This window comes from Rhinoraja longicauda, chromosome 7, assembly GCF_053455715.1.
Source record: "Rhinoraja longicauda isolate Sanriku21f chromosome 7, sRhiLon1.1, whole genome shotgun sequence".
NCBI classification, from domain to species: Eukaryota; Metazoa; Chordata; class Chondrichthyes; order Rajiformes; family Arhynchobatidae; genus Rhinoraja; species Rhinoraja longicauda.
Genome location: NC_135959.1, coordinates 45,852,431 through 45,866,776, shown reverse-complemented (window position 1 = coordinate 45,866,776; position 14,346 = coordinate 45,852,431). Strand labels below are relative to the sequence as shown.

Below are 14,346 nucleotides of genomic sequence, written 5' to 3'. Positions count from 1 at the left end.
TGACCTGCCAATTGGCCGCGGAAGTCGGCTATGGGAACGGATCTGCCAGCTCCGGCAACAGGAGGCAAATTCTACCCATCGATCGGGCGGAAGTCCCAATGAGGTTGACATCGGGCGCCTCATCCGGCCTAGGCGCCACATTTTCGGGGGGACTTCAGGGGGTGGAGTTCAAGTGCACTCTCATAATTTTCTGTGGATTAAAGGAGGTGCCGGACTACCAGTTGCCTAAAAATCGGTGGTCGACTCGTAATGTGAGTAACCTCTTCCTCTAGCATTTTTGAGTTTTGCGTGTGATCTTAAGTATAGAGGAGTGACGACAAGCATTTCATCTGCCACCACCCAAACCACCTTTGATTTCTAACACTAAGAGTACCATGGCTAACTGGCTTTGCATCTTTCAGTGAGAATGTACAGCTCAATTCTCCAAGTCTGGAACACAATGTAATATTGGACTTGGTTAACTAACAAGGGGGAGATTATGTAGAAACAAGGAACTACAGATGTTAGTTTATACCAAAGTTAGACACAAAGTGCTGGAGTAACTCAGCAGTCAGGAGGAAAAAGGATGGGTGACATTTCGGGTCAAAGTCTGAAGAAGGATCCTGGCCTGAAATGTCACTCATCCTTTATCTCCAGTGATGCTGCCTAACTCGCTGAGTTATTCCAGCACGTTGTGTCTGTCTGTGGGGGAAGATTATGATATGCATGATAACATTACAATAAAAGAAAGTTAAGATTGTGAATGAAGGAAATCTCCCAACATTGGGAAATAAACTACTTTTTTACCCTATGAGTATATTTAATATTTCTCAACAAATGCCTGGAATTTCTTCAATTTATAAATTTTAATGCTGATTTCTACTATATAGATTGATTAAAGAGGATGTTGTTTGCAAGTAGATCCAGGGCCATAGGTTTATCACAGAGATCCAGGGCCATAGATTTATCACTTAATTACACAAAAGATCAACAAACGGGCAGCATGTTGGCCCAGTGGTAGAGATGCTGTCTTACAGCGCCAGAGATCAGGTTCGATCATGACTACATACATTGTCTGTATGGAGTTTGTACGTTCTCTCTGTGCCCTGGGTTCTCAGGGTGCTCCGGTTTCCACCCACACTCCAAAGATGTGCAAGTTTGTAGGTTAATTGGCTAGTGTAAGGGTGAAAATTGGTTGGTACAGACGTGGTGGGCCGAAGGGCCAGTTTCCATGCTTTATCTCTAAAGTAGTCTAAACTAAACATTAACCATTTGTCCAAAATACAAGGTGCTGAATGAACTCAGTGGGTCAGGCAGCATCTGTGAAGGGATATTCTAGTAGTTTGCTTTTTGCTTAAGATTCCAGTATCTGTTGTTTCTTGATGCTCCCTTAACTTTGCTTATGTTTACCATTCTCTCTTTATCATCTATTAGCTCAGTAATATGCTTTAACCATGTGTAGGAAAAAATAATTCAGATGCTGGTTTAAATCAAAGGTAGACACAAAATGCTGGAGTAACTCAGTGGGTCAGACAGCATCTCGGGAGAGAAGGAATGGGTGACATTTCGGACCTTCAGTCTGAAGAAGGGTCTCGATCCGAAATGTCACCCATTCCTTCTCTCACGAGATGCTGCCTGACCCGCTGAGTTACTCCAGCATTTTGTGTCTGCCTTAACCATACAATCCTTCATTATAAATAGTTTATATTGCATTGTGAACCAGTCTGAGAGAAACTAATGTTTAAAGTCTCTCAACAGAATCACATCCTTCAGGAATGAAATTCAACCGGTAAAATGTGCTGAATTGAGAGATGTATGAATTTCTATCTCCATTGTTTACAGTTTAAACTGCCTGTGCATTAATGGGCAACAAAAAAGTTTTTTTGATCCCATACATCTGGATAAGGAGCAGCCTGAATTAAGGCTGTCCTTGTTAAAAGGTACATGATCGGCCCAATTACCAACGTTATACAATCATTTTAAAGCAGCAAAAAATGGAGGTGGTAGAAATCTGAAATGAAAGCAAAGCGCTGGCAGCATTTCTGGAGAGAGAAACAGAATTAACATTTCGTTTCAATATCATCAGAACTGGAAAGGTGACAAGACAAGTGTGTTTCAAGTTAGCTATAAGGAGTTTGGACAACCCTGCATTGTTTTCTCTGAAAATGATGGAGACTGAGGGGAGACTTGATCGAAGTATATAAAATCATGAGAGGCATAAATAGGGTAGACAGCCAGATTTTTTCCCCCCAGAATGGAAGAGTCAAATGGGGGGAGGGGGAGAGAAAGATCACAAAAATAATTGCTGCAAATCTGAAACGAAAGACTGTGGAAACACTAGCAGATCAGACAGCATCTGGGCAGAGAGAAAAAAACTGAGCTCATGTTTCCAATGACATTGTATTGGAAGTTGCCAGTTTTGACAATAACAGGAAGGACTGTTTATCTGAAATTGTTGAATTTTGCATTGAATCCTGAGGGCTGCAATATATTTGACTGACGATGGATTGCTGTTCATCAAGTCTACATGTGTCTTTGTTGGAACAGCATAAGAGGCCAAGCAGTCCCTAAGCTGTTTAGAGGGATGGAGAATTAAAGTCATAGGGGACTGGGAGTTGAAGGTCACCCTTGTGGACTGTGATAAGATGTTCTGCAAAGCAGTGATCCCATTTGCATTTGATTTTTTACCCACTGTCATGGAAAAACACATCGTGAGCACCAAATGAAATACATTAGATTAGAAGAGCAAATTAGTTTAGGTCAGTGATACAGCATGGAAACAGGCTCTTCGTCCCACCGATCACCCCGTACACTAGTTCTACCCTACACACTCGGGACAATTTATAGAAACCAATTAACCTACAAACCTGCAGGTTTTCGGAATGTGGGTGGAAACTAGAGCACCCGGAGAAAACCCACGCAGTTGGAAGGAGAACGTACACATTCCGTACAGACAGCATGGTACCGTACAGGATCAATCCCCGGTCTCTGACACTGTAAGGCAGCAGCGCTAATTGCTGGTTCACCTGGAAGGATGATTTGGGGCCTTGGAAAGTAGACAGGGATGATCAAAATGGGCAGTGGTCCATCACGTTCCACATAACTGTGAGAACTTATATAGCAATTATAAAGCTACCTGTAATTGAAAGAAAACATGTAGGCACAAAGAACTGCAGATGCTGGTTTACCAAGGCAAAACACAAAATGCTGGAGTAACTCAGTGGGCCAGGCAGAATCCCTGGAGAATGTGGATAAGCAACACTTCAGCAGGGACCCTTCTTTAGACACAATGAAGAAGGCTCCCAACCCAAAACGTCATCCATCCATGTTCTCTTGGGATGTTTCCTGACATGCTGAGTTAGTTTAGTTTTGTTAATTGTCATGTGTACTGAGGTACAGTGAAAAGCTTTTTGTTGCGTACTCACCAGTCAATGGAAAGACTACACATGATTACAATCAAACCGTCCACAGTGTACAGATAAATGATGAAGGGAATAACGTTTAGTGCAAGGTAAAGTCTAGTAAAGTCCGATTAAAGATAGTTTGAGGGTCTTCAATGAGGTTGATGGTAGCTCAGGACCAATCTCAAGTTGTGGATAGGATGGTTCAGCTGCCAGATAACAGCCAAGAAGAAATTGTCCCTGAATCTGGAGGTATGTGTTTTTACCTCTTCTGTGCATCTTACCAGATGGGAGAGGGGAGAAGACAGAGTGACCAGGGTGAGACTCGTCCTTGATTATGCTGAGGCAGCGTGAATGTAGATGGAGTCAATGAAAGGTTTGCATGATGGTCTGGGCTGCATCCACAATTCTCTGCAATTTCTTGTGGTCTTGCATTTTGTGTTCTACTATTGAAAAAATATTATCTGCTTGCAGGATTCTACCATTTAGTTTGTGGTACTACTCCATGCATTTTCCACTCCATTTCATGAACTGTTTCTTTAATGGTGTTACTTTCCATTGCTCTACTACCGTGGTGTTTTTGAAGGGTAATATTGTTTGGGTAAATAAGATTATTTCTGGCAAAAATCAACCTGCTGGAGGATCTCGACCAGCTGAGCAGCATCTATGGCCGGGGGGTGGGAGGGAAGGAAAATTGGTCGAGACCCACCATCAGGTCTGAGAGTGGAAAGGAAAGAAAGCCAGTATCTTTGAAGGGGAGGGCTGAGCCAACGGCAAGTGGTCCAAGGAGGGGTGAAGGATGTTGGGCAGATTAAGCCAGATGGAGGGAGGGGAAGGGCTGGAGTTTGGAGACAGAGGGGTGACAGGTGGAAGCAGACAAGTAATAAAAGGAAAGAAAGCAAATGGACTCGGGTGAAGGGAAAGGAGAGTGAAGGTGGAAACAAAAGCTGGAGGGTGATAAGCAATGGCAGAAAGGCTACGAGTACAGGAGTCTGATAAGTAAGCAAGGTGATAATGGGAACCATTAATGGGGAGGTAAGAGCTAATTGGGGTTGTGGTGGAGGGATTCAGTGGGTGAAATGGGTGGGCAGTAAGCGAACGGAACCAGGAAGGGTTGGGTGATGTGAGATGGAGGGAATTATGAGAAAGGGAACAAACATGGGAGAAGCGGAGGTGGATCAGGAGAAAAAGATAGAGAAAAAGAGGAAAGAAAATCACAGATTTATGAGGATGTTGACAGAGCTCAAGGGCCTGAGTTATAGGGAGAGGTTGAGCAGGCTGGGACTCTCTTCTTTGGAGTTCAGGAGGATGAGGGGTGATCTTGTAGAGGTGTACAAAATCATGAGATGAATAGATCGGGTAAACACAAAGTTTCTTGTCCAGAGCAACGAAATCGAGAACCCGAGGACATAGGTTTATGGTGAAGTGGGATACGTTTAATAGGAGTCTAAGGGGTAATTTTTTTTTACACAAAGGGTGGTGGGTGTATGGAACAATCTGCTGAAGGAGGTAGTTGAGGCAGGTACTAATGCAAAATCTAAGAAATATTTAGACATGGATAGGACAGGTTTCGAGGGATATGGGCCAAACACAGGCAGGTGGAACTAGTGTAGATGGGGCATGTCGGTTGGTGTGGGCAAGTTGGGCCGATTGGCCTGTTTCCATGCTGTATGATTATGACTCTATGTGTCACCTGAAACTGGAAGTTTCAATGTTCGTATCACTGGGATAGGTTAGGTTTATTATTGACTCTTTTACTGAGGTAGATTGAAAAGCTTTGTTTTGCATGCTATCCATTGAGTTATTGACTACCCAGGCGGAACACAGGTTGGTGTTACAGCTTGCACTGGGCCTCATCCTGGCAGTGGAGAAGGCTGAGGACAAACAGGTTAGTGTGGGAGTCAGCAGACGAGTTGAAAGGGCATGAAACAAGGAGCACAAGATCACAACCACGGGCAGAATGCAGGTGCTTAGTTCTTAGCTCATTTCTAGATTTTGCAGATTCCAAGCTGAATATCCACAAAAGTCCTCCTTTCACCAAATGTCCTTCTTTAGCCACCTCAAAGAGCTCATCATCTCAAACATGAAGGCGGTGAGTTGAAGAAGCTTGGTCTAAGTATTCACTATTAGTTCCTAAATGAATAGGAATGCCAGGATGAGGTGAACCGCTTTAAGAGATTAACTACATTATCTGTTTTCAGTCTAGTTTTCAAAGCTTTGGCAACATAGCTGAAGAGTGCTAGGTACTGTGAATTCTTTCAGCTGTTTTACATTTTTCACTGATCAAGTAATATTTTTTGCACTCAGTCAGTGGAAAGAACTTGATGCCCTCATTGCTTTCAATAATCTTTCTTTGACGTAGTTTAGTTTAGAGATACAGCGTGGAAACAGGTCCTTCGGCCCACCGAGTCCACGCTGACCATCGACCCATGCCACTAGTTCTATCCTACACCCTAGGTCCAATTAACCTACATGTCTTCGGAATGTGGGAGGAAACCTGAGCACCCAGGAAAAACCCACACGGTCACAGGGAGAAGGTACAAACTCCGAAACCGACAGCACCCGTAGTCAGGATAGAATCACAGTGGATCTCTATGCCATTGTGTTGCCCCAATCACTGTGCCGACATCTTGTAAACTACAGCTGAGAAAAGCCCCATTACCTTTATTGCAGGTGTACGAAGGAACTGCAGATGCCAGTTTACACCAGATCCCTACAATATCGGCACAAAATGCTGGAGTAACTCAGCAGGACAGGCAGCATCTCTGGAGAGAAGGTATGGGTGACGTTTCGAATTAAGACCCTTCTTCAGACCGTTGAAAACGATCTCGACCCAAAATGTCACCCATTCCTTCTCTCCAGCGATGCTGCCTGGCCCGCTGTGTTTCACCAGCACATTGTATCCTTTTATAAAGTAGTCAAGTAGATATTTTGTTAAAAAATTACATCTTTAAGCACATTATTGAAAGTAAATTCTTTTCAAAATTGAGATTACAATTTCCCAATTTAGCTGCCTTAATTTTTTTTAATTGTAAAGAATACTACAGCTTTATGATATCTTCAGTATGACTTCCTATGTGTATATATAAACTACATTTGTTGAGGTCACTGTGTTAATGTGCTGTGGGTTATTATAGAGTCTCCCATCTTTTATAGTGACCAAACTCTTGATGAAAATTCATAATAATTATTCAATCCAATGTTTTCAGCTATATGAGGTCAATGAATTTTGAGTATGTCCTACCCAAGCTACTTATTTTCAGAATATGGGAAGAAAACAGAGCACCTGGCACCTGAATGAAATTAACAGGAAGATTATAAAATAATTCACATGGTACCAATGACCAGGTTTGAAGCAACTCATACGAGCTGTGGGAAATCAGTTCTATTAGTTGTGCTACTGTGCATTATTGACGTCACATTGTGCAGGACCCATATATGATGTATCAGAACAAATTCACCAACAATTGTATTTACTACAGACATGATCTCTGGAGAACATGGATAGTTGACGTTTCAGATCGAGACCCTTCTTCAGACACAACCTTGCTAGGTTAGTTGGCCAGTCTAAACTGTCCTCAATGTGTGAGTGAGTGGCAGAATCTGAGGGGAGTCAATTTAATTAGGTAAGAATACAATAGGTTTAGTTTATGATTAGCGATAAATGAATGTTTGTAGATCTCCACAGATCTGGTTTAGCTTAAGATTCGCGATAAATGAATGCTTGATGATCTGCACAGACCTTATAGGCTGGGTCCCACTATATGACTCCAACACCCAAAATGGGGTATTTATTGGTTTTTTTCTTTATTTCCTGCATTTGTTAATATCACTGTTCTACAGATGTTTCCAAGAGATTTCATATAATATTAATTATGAATCAAATTAATTTCAGTTAGACTAATTGGTTGTATATACAATGTCTGTTGTATTTATTGTTGTCAATAACTGGGTACATAATAAATGTACCCCAAGTCATTAAATCATATGATGGTTATTTGCACAGTAACATGTTGGAACAAATATCAAACCAAACATTTCTTCTACTTGAACAGGTACACGGATAAGAAGGGATTCAAGGGATTTGGGCGAAACGCAGGCAAATAGGACTAACTTAGATGGGGCATCTTAGTTTGCATGGACAGGTTGGGCCGAAGGGCCTGATTCCATGCAGTATGACTCCATGTCCAAATTATGATTCAGTATTTTATATACATTTAGTATATCAGTATATAATATAAAGCTTTTCACTGTACCTTGGTGCATGTGACAATAAACTCAAAACACAATCAGCACTTTTTTAAAAATACTAATGGATATGCCCATTCACTTTACATCAATTTGCTAAAAGTTAATTTAAACCTAGAATATTTCAAATCAATTTGCAAATGGTAGCATCCAGGAATTACTACAATAATATTCAGAAAGTTCCAAGTATTTCAGCTTTATGCCTTGAATTCAACAAAACAGTCTGCATGTAATTCTCCTGAGGAATGGCGACACGCAATGCTGCCAAGCTGCTCGATTGTATCACTAGTACTGTGGGGCCTGGTGCCAAAGGAGAGCATCGCTTTTTAAAGAAACCTGTCCTCTCCACAAGGTGAAACACTTTTCCATTGAAATAATCATCTGTCAAAGTCTTCAGACAGACAATACTCATTTTTGCACAAAAGTCAATGGGAAAAAAAGTGTCGTGTCCATCTATAAACCCAATTAAAATATAGCCCAGGTTACTGTTAACTGCAAAATATGCGTTAAGATAAAGATATCTACACTCCCAATTTAATCACTGACAACGCACCAAAACCTGTTTTAATAAAATGCACAATTTAATTAAACGAAAGGTAAATGGTTCCCAAATGGTTGTTGAAATCAGCACATTTGCAAATATTTAAATAGAAATAGAAGAAACATCACCATGAAAATAAGTTTAGTCTGAATAGCAGCTGTACTACAATATAGAATGGGTTTCGCTATTACAACAAAATAAACTCACTTAATAACATAAGAGAGTCAAATAAGTGTGACTTAAGACAACATACATCTTATAATAAACATACTTACTTTTATGGAAAAACTAAATTTGGAGGCTAAATAACTAAGCAGTAAACACCGAGTTCTTCAAATCCTTAAGTTCTGTTACCATTCCCTGATCACCAACTTTTATGTCAGTATAATATGCTGTGCACATATATGTATGTGCCAATAATATTCAAGTGCCTGATCTAAATGGCTGCTTGCTAGCCTAGACTGTGTTGATGAGCTATTAACCCTTGGGCATCATTACAGAACCAGTTCCCATCATCACCTGATGTACACACGTTTCCCTCTGTATTCTCCTGATGGAGACATTATTGTAATGTTGCACCTTCTAAGAGAGCTAACTCGTTGTAAAATGGCAATCGCAGCTGGAACTACTGCATAGCGCAATTCCACACATCACATGGCAGACTCACTTTGTGCTGGTATTTTACTTACAAGGCAGGGATCAAGTAGACTTGTCAACTATAAAATCTAACAGGTCTGTACTATTTATTAACTTTGAGTCTATTACACCTATTAATGATAGGAAAAAGAATGACGTCTTACAATTCATTCCAGAAATTTAGAAATTAGAATTTAGAAACCATTTGAGGATCATTTAGAACAAAATCAATAAATAATCTTGTGAATATGGTTCATATTGAAAGCTGAATGTATGACGCATTAAGGCGCATGATGGCGCAGTAGTAGAATTGCTGCTTTACAGCGCCAGAAACCCGGGTTTGATTCTGACTATGGGTGAGATCCTGACTATGGGTTCTGTCCATACAGAGTTTGTGCGTTCTCCCTGTGACCGCATGGGTATTCCCTGGGTGCTCCGGTTTCCTCTCACACTCCATAGACGTAAAGGTTTGTAGGTTAATTGGCTTCAGTAAAAATTGTAACTTGTCCAGTGTGTAGGACAGTGCTCGTGTATGGGGATCGCTGGTTGGCGTGGACTTGGTGGACAAAAGAGCCTGTTTCCGTGCTGTATTTCTAAACTAAACTGCCAGCTAATGTGTGAAATTGCTTCCATATGAACCCAAACTTCTTGATACAATATCACGTGAACATGTAGCCTACAAACAACTCAGCTCATATGCACAAGAAATCACATTGTGTGTTTGTCCATAAAAGTAATAGTGATATTTAAAGTTTTGATTATTTTAGTTTGGAGGCACAGCGCGGATAGGTCCTCCGGCCCACCGAGTCCGCGCTGACCAGCGATCCTTGTACACTAGCATTCTCCTATACACTAGGGACAATTTACAATTTTTACCGAAGCCAAGTTAACCTACAAACCAGTATGTCTTTGGAGAGTGGGAGGAAACCAGAGCTCCCAGGGAAAACCAATGCGGTCACGGGGAGATCACACAAACTCCGTACAGACAGCACCCATAGTCAGGATCGAACCCGGGTCTCTGGCACTATAAGGCAGCAGCTCTACTGCTGCGTCAGCGTGCCGCCCTAATTATTAATTATATTTCAAGAAATGCTCATATAAATTAAAATGTACCTATTTCACACACTCACTACTGCTAAGTTTCCACAAGATGGCAGATAATGCACATTTACCCATTCAAGGATCTGTGATGCCTTCTGGAGTGCATTTAGTTACAGACAGGCACAAAAATAAAATAAATGGTTATTTGGCACAGATAAAAAGTACAACTGGTGGTTCCCCTTAATGCTGAAAAAGTCTATCATCATTCCAATATATTTCGGAATGGTCTGAACATTCAGAAATGCAATTTTAATGTATTGGTCGGGGTGCAATTGGCCATTCCACTGCAAATTGCAAGTATTTTGAAATGCAATTAGAGAGTTCAAAGTGTATTTATCTCTACAATAAAATGCGCTATTAAAAAAACCTGATATATTTAAGAGTGGAATCTCGTTAAAGTTTGATTGTTACAATATAAAACAGCATTTGAATTCACTATGGAAATCCACCATCTAATAGTGACTTGATTTTAAATTAACGAAAAACGAACAAAATGACATTTGAAGACATAAATTGCTGGAGTAACTCAGCGGCTCCGGCAGCATCTCTGGAGAACGTGGATAAGTGACATTTTGGGTCGGGACTGTTCTTCAGACCTCAAAACATTTGATATCGTGCTGGCACAGGTGGACCCATCTGAAGACAGGACTCGACCCGAAACGTAAACCTATCCATGTATTCCAGAGATGCTGCCTGATCCGCTAAATTATTCCAGCACTTTGTGTCTTTTTTGGTAATCCAGCATTTGCAGTTCCTTGTGTCTCAAAACTGCATTTGAGTTAGGATTAAGCTGATTAGTCCCTTAATAAATTTTAATGAAATAATTTAATTCAAAATCTTCTAAAATGGACTTATGGCATCCCTTTGTTAAAGATCCAGCATTATGTTCCTTTCTTGAAGTTATGCAATTAACATGAGCATTCATTCATATAATTCACTTAGGTATGGATAGCTCTGAGATGTGATTGTTGCCCCCTGAGCATAATATTTAAAAGTATACAACGACTGTGAAAACTCAAGTTTAATTAGCCTACAGGCGTTGAATAGGTTCTGAAAGTTCGTTAACAGGGAGGGAAGTGACGGTAATGTAAATTTCAGAAGTGACACAAGGAACTGCAGATGCTGCTTTTACAAAAAAAGCACAAAGTGCTGGAGTAATTCAGCAGGTCAGGCAGTATCTCTGGAGAACACGGATAGGTGGCATTTCGGCCACCTTCCTTAGACATTATTTAAAGGAGAAACCCATACAACAGTCAGAAAATACTGTAAAGAAAAATCAAATCAATCAACATAAGTAGAGAGAACAGATATACAAGTGTTTCCAATGTCGATCCGTAACGTTGGCTCCACCAATGCGACTGATATTTTCAGTTTTAGTTTTGGGTTTCCAGCATTTGTTTCCATTTTTCGATGTGGTGCAATAGATTGGATATGACCATACAAGGTCAAATACTGCTGTCATGTCAAAGGCAGTCATTTTCTCATCATTTTCTCTGTCAACATTTAGATCAAGACTCCAATGATGCCTGATGCCAAGTGGTCCTGGTATAAACTGGCAGCACATGTAGATAGGATGGTTAAAAAAGGCGTATGATATACTTGCTTTCATTGCTGGGGGCATTGAATATAAGAGTCAGGAAGTCATGATGCAGCTCTATCAAACTTTGGTTAGACTGCATTTGGAGTATTGCGTGCAGTTCCGGTCGCCCCATTGCAGGAGAGATCTGGAGGCTTTGGAGTGGGTGCAAAGGAGGTTTACCAGAAGGCTGCCTGGATTAGAGGATTTCAGCTAGAGGGAAAGGTTGGATCGATGTGGATTGTTTTCTCTGGAACATCAGAGATTGAGGGGAGACTTGATAGAAGTATATAAAATTAAAATGAGAGGCATAGATAGGGTAGACAGTCAGAACTTTTTCCTCCCACAAGATGGAAATGACCAACAATAGAGAGAGAAGTAGAGAGAACAGATATACAAGTGTTTCCTATATAAGGTGAGAGGGTGAATGCTTAGATGGAAATGAGTGGGGCAAGTTTTTTTTACAAAGATGGTAGTGGGAGCCTGGAATGCATTGTCAGGGGTGGTGGTGGAAGCAGATATGATAATGGCGTTTAAAAGCCTTTTAGTTAGACACACTGAAGTGCAGGGAATAAGGGATTATGGACCATGTACAAGCAGATGAAATCACTTTAACCTGGCATCATATTTGGCACAAATATTGTGGGCTGAAGAACCCATTCCTGTAGTGTTCTGTTCTACATCTATGTTCGATGATGTGTTGGATGCTGATAGGCTGAAAAGTGAGGGGACTTCTATCCTTGTTACATCTGGGCGGAGGGAGAGGAAACCAAAGCCATGGGACACAGAGGAGACATGGGTGAGAGATCCATCTATGACAGCGGGGAACCTCGCTCACTAAAGAAAGACGAGATCTTGGATGTCCAAAAATGGAAAGCCTCGTCTTGGGAGTAGATGTGGCGAAAACAGATATATTGGAAGTAGGGGACAGCGTCTTTGCAAGAGGCAGGGTGGGAGGAGGTGGAGTCCTGATAATTGTGGGCTGGTGGGTTTGTAGTAAATGGCAGTCGATAGTCTGTCCTCTGTGAGGTTTAGAGAGACATGGACAAAACGCGGGGAGGTGGGACTAGTGTAGATGGGGCATCTTGGTCGGCATGAGCATGTAGGGCTGAAGGGCCTGTTTCCCTATTGTATGACTCTAGAACCCACACTGAAAACCTGTGTGTAGTTCATTGATGAATAACTGGCATTGAACAGGTCAACCAACAAACCCTTTCATTTTCTTGCTTCTGCTTGAAAATACCACAAATGAAATGTAATTGGTTGGACTGTGTCCACTTTTAATTTGACAAAAATGTTTTAGGGTGCTTTTCCCTTTATTGGGTAGATTCCACTGTGCTGAGACATAGTGTTATACATAAAAAGGCCCTTCAGCCTATAGCATATGCGACAACCATCAAAGACCAGTTGCTTTACTGGACTAGAGACCCAACTAGGTCTGTTTAGAATTGCAGCTTTGTCTGTAGCAAAGGTCTTCAGCACTTTAGCTGAAATATTGTTATTATACAGCCTTTCCTGTAACCAGTGTTAACTGTGATACTGTGCGTAGTGAAATCAAATTAAATGAAGACTGACTTGTGTCATGATATGGACATCTTGAGGAGGCTGAGATGGATCTACTTTGTAGTTTAAGTTCAAAATGGTCTTCTTTTGCCAACATGCTGGCTCCGTCATCATCTGAGGATGAGGGAATTATCCAGTACTATTTATAGACATAAAGTGCTGGAGTATCCCAGTGGCTCAGGCACTATGTGTTCGACTCAAGATTCCAGCCTCTGCAATCCTTTGCATCTCCAGTACCATTTATAAATGGAATGTCAGCAGATTCTGATCTTTTACCCATTGGTTGCTGGCTTAACATTGTCCATATTTGTTGCTACCATTGTTTAGCGCATGATCGTGTGTTTGTTTTATCTTGATAGTAAGACCAGCATTCATGCTCATCATTAATTGCCCTTGATTAGGTGGTTCATAAGTTCATAAGTTATAGGAGCAGAATTAGGCCATTGAGCCCATCAAGTCTACTCTGCCATTCAATCATGTCCAGGTGGGGCACAGACGAGGGAAAAGAGAGGGGGGAAGGGTTTGGAGGGAGTTAGTTAGAGGTTATCAAAAATTGGAGAATTCAATGTTCATACCATTGGGTTGTAAGCTACCCAAATGGAATATGAGTTGCTGTTCCAACTGCTATTATTCTGCAAGGCGACAGGGGGACCAAGAAGGAAATTGATTGGAATTGCAATACGCAGTGGCACACCAGTAGAATTGCTGCCTTACAGCGCCGCAGACCCGGGTTCGATCCTGACTACGGGTGCTGTCTGTACGGAATTTGTACGTTCTCCCCGTGACCGCGCGGGTTTTCTCTGCGTTCTCTGGTTTCCTCCCACACTCCAGAGGTACAGGTTTGTAGGTTAAATGTGTAGGAATGAACTGCAGATGCTGGTTTAAACCAAAGATAGACACAGAAAGCTGGGGTAGCTCAGCAGGCCAGACAGCATCTCTGGACAGAAGGAATGGGTGATGCTGTGGGTCAAGTCTGAAAAAGGGTCTTGATCCAAAAAGTCACCCATTCCTTTCTCCAGAGATGCTGTCTGACCCACTGAGTTACTCCAGCTTTTTGTGCCCATCTTCAAGTTTGTAGGTTAATTGGCTTCGGTAAGTTGTACAATTGTCCCTAGTGTGTCGGATCATGTACGGAGTCGGCACAGACTTGGTGGGCCGAAGTCTAAAGTAATGCTCAAATAGCAAAAGTAAAATAGAATGATAAACCTTGACAAAGTGCTAAATTAAAAGGACTACGTTTATCAGAGATAACAAAATGGCCAGTTTCCATTGTTGTCACCAGCAATAAAGTACGTGCATTG

At 41.4% G+C, this 14,346-nt stretch overlaps 1 protein-coding gene across 1 annotated transcript in view; it reads right to left on the bottom strand.

Annotated features, from left to right (window-relative positions):
- micu2 (mitochondrial calcium uptake 2) overlaps window positions 1-14,346 on the bottom strand; it is a 253,868-nt gene that overhangs the window by 79,565 nt on the left and 159,957 nt on the right. The gene's annotated exons all lie outside the window — the stretch shown is intronic.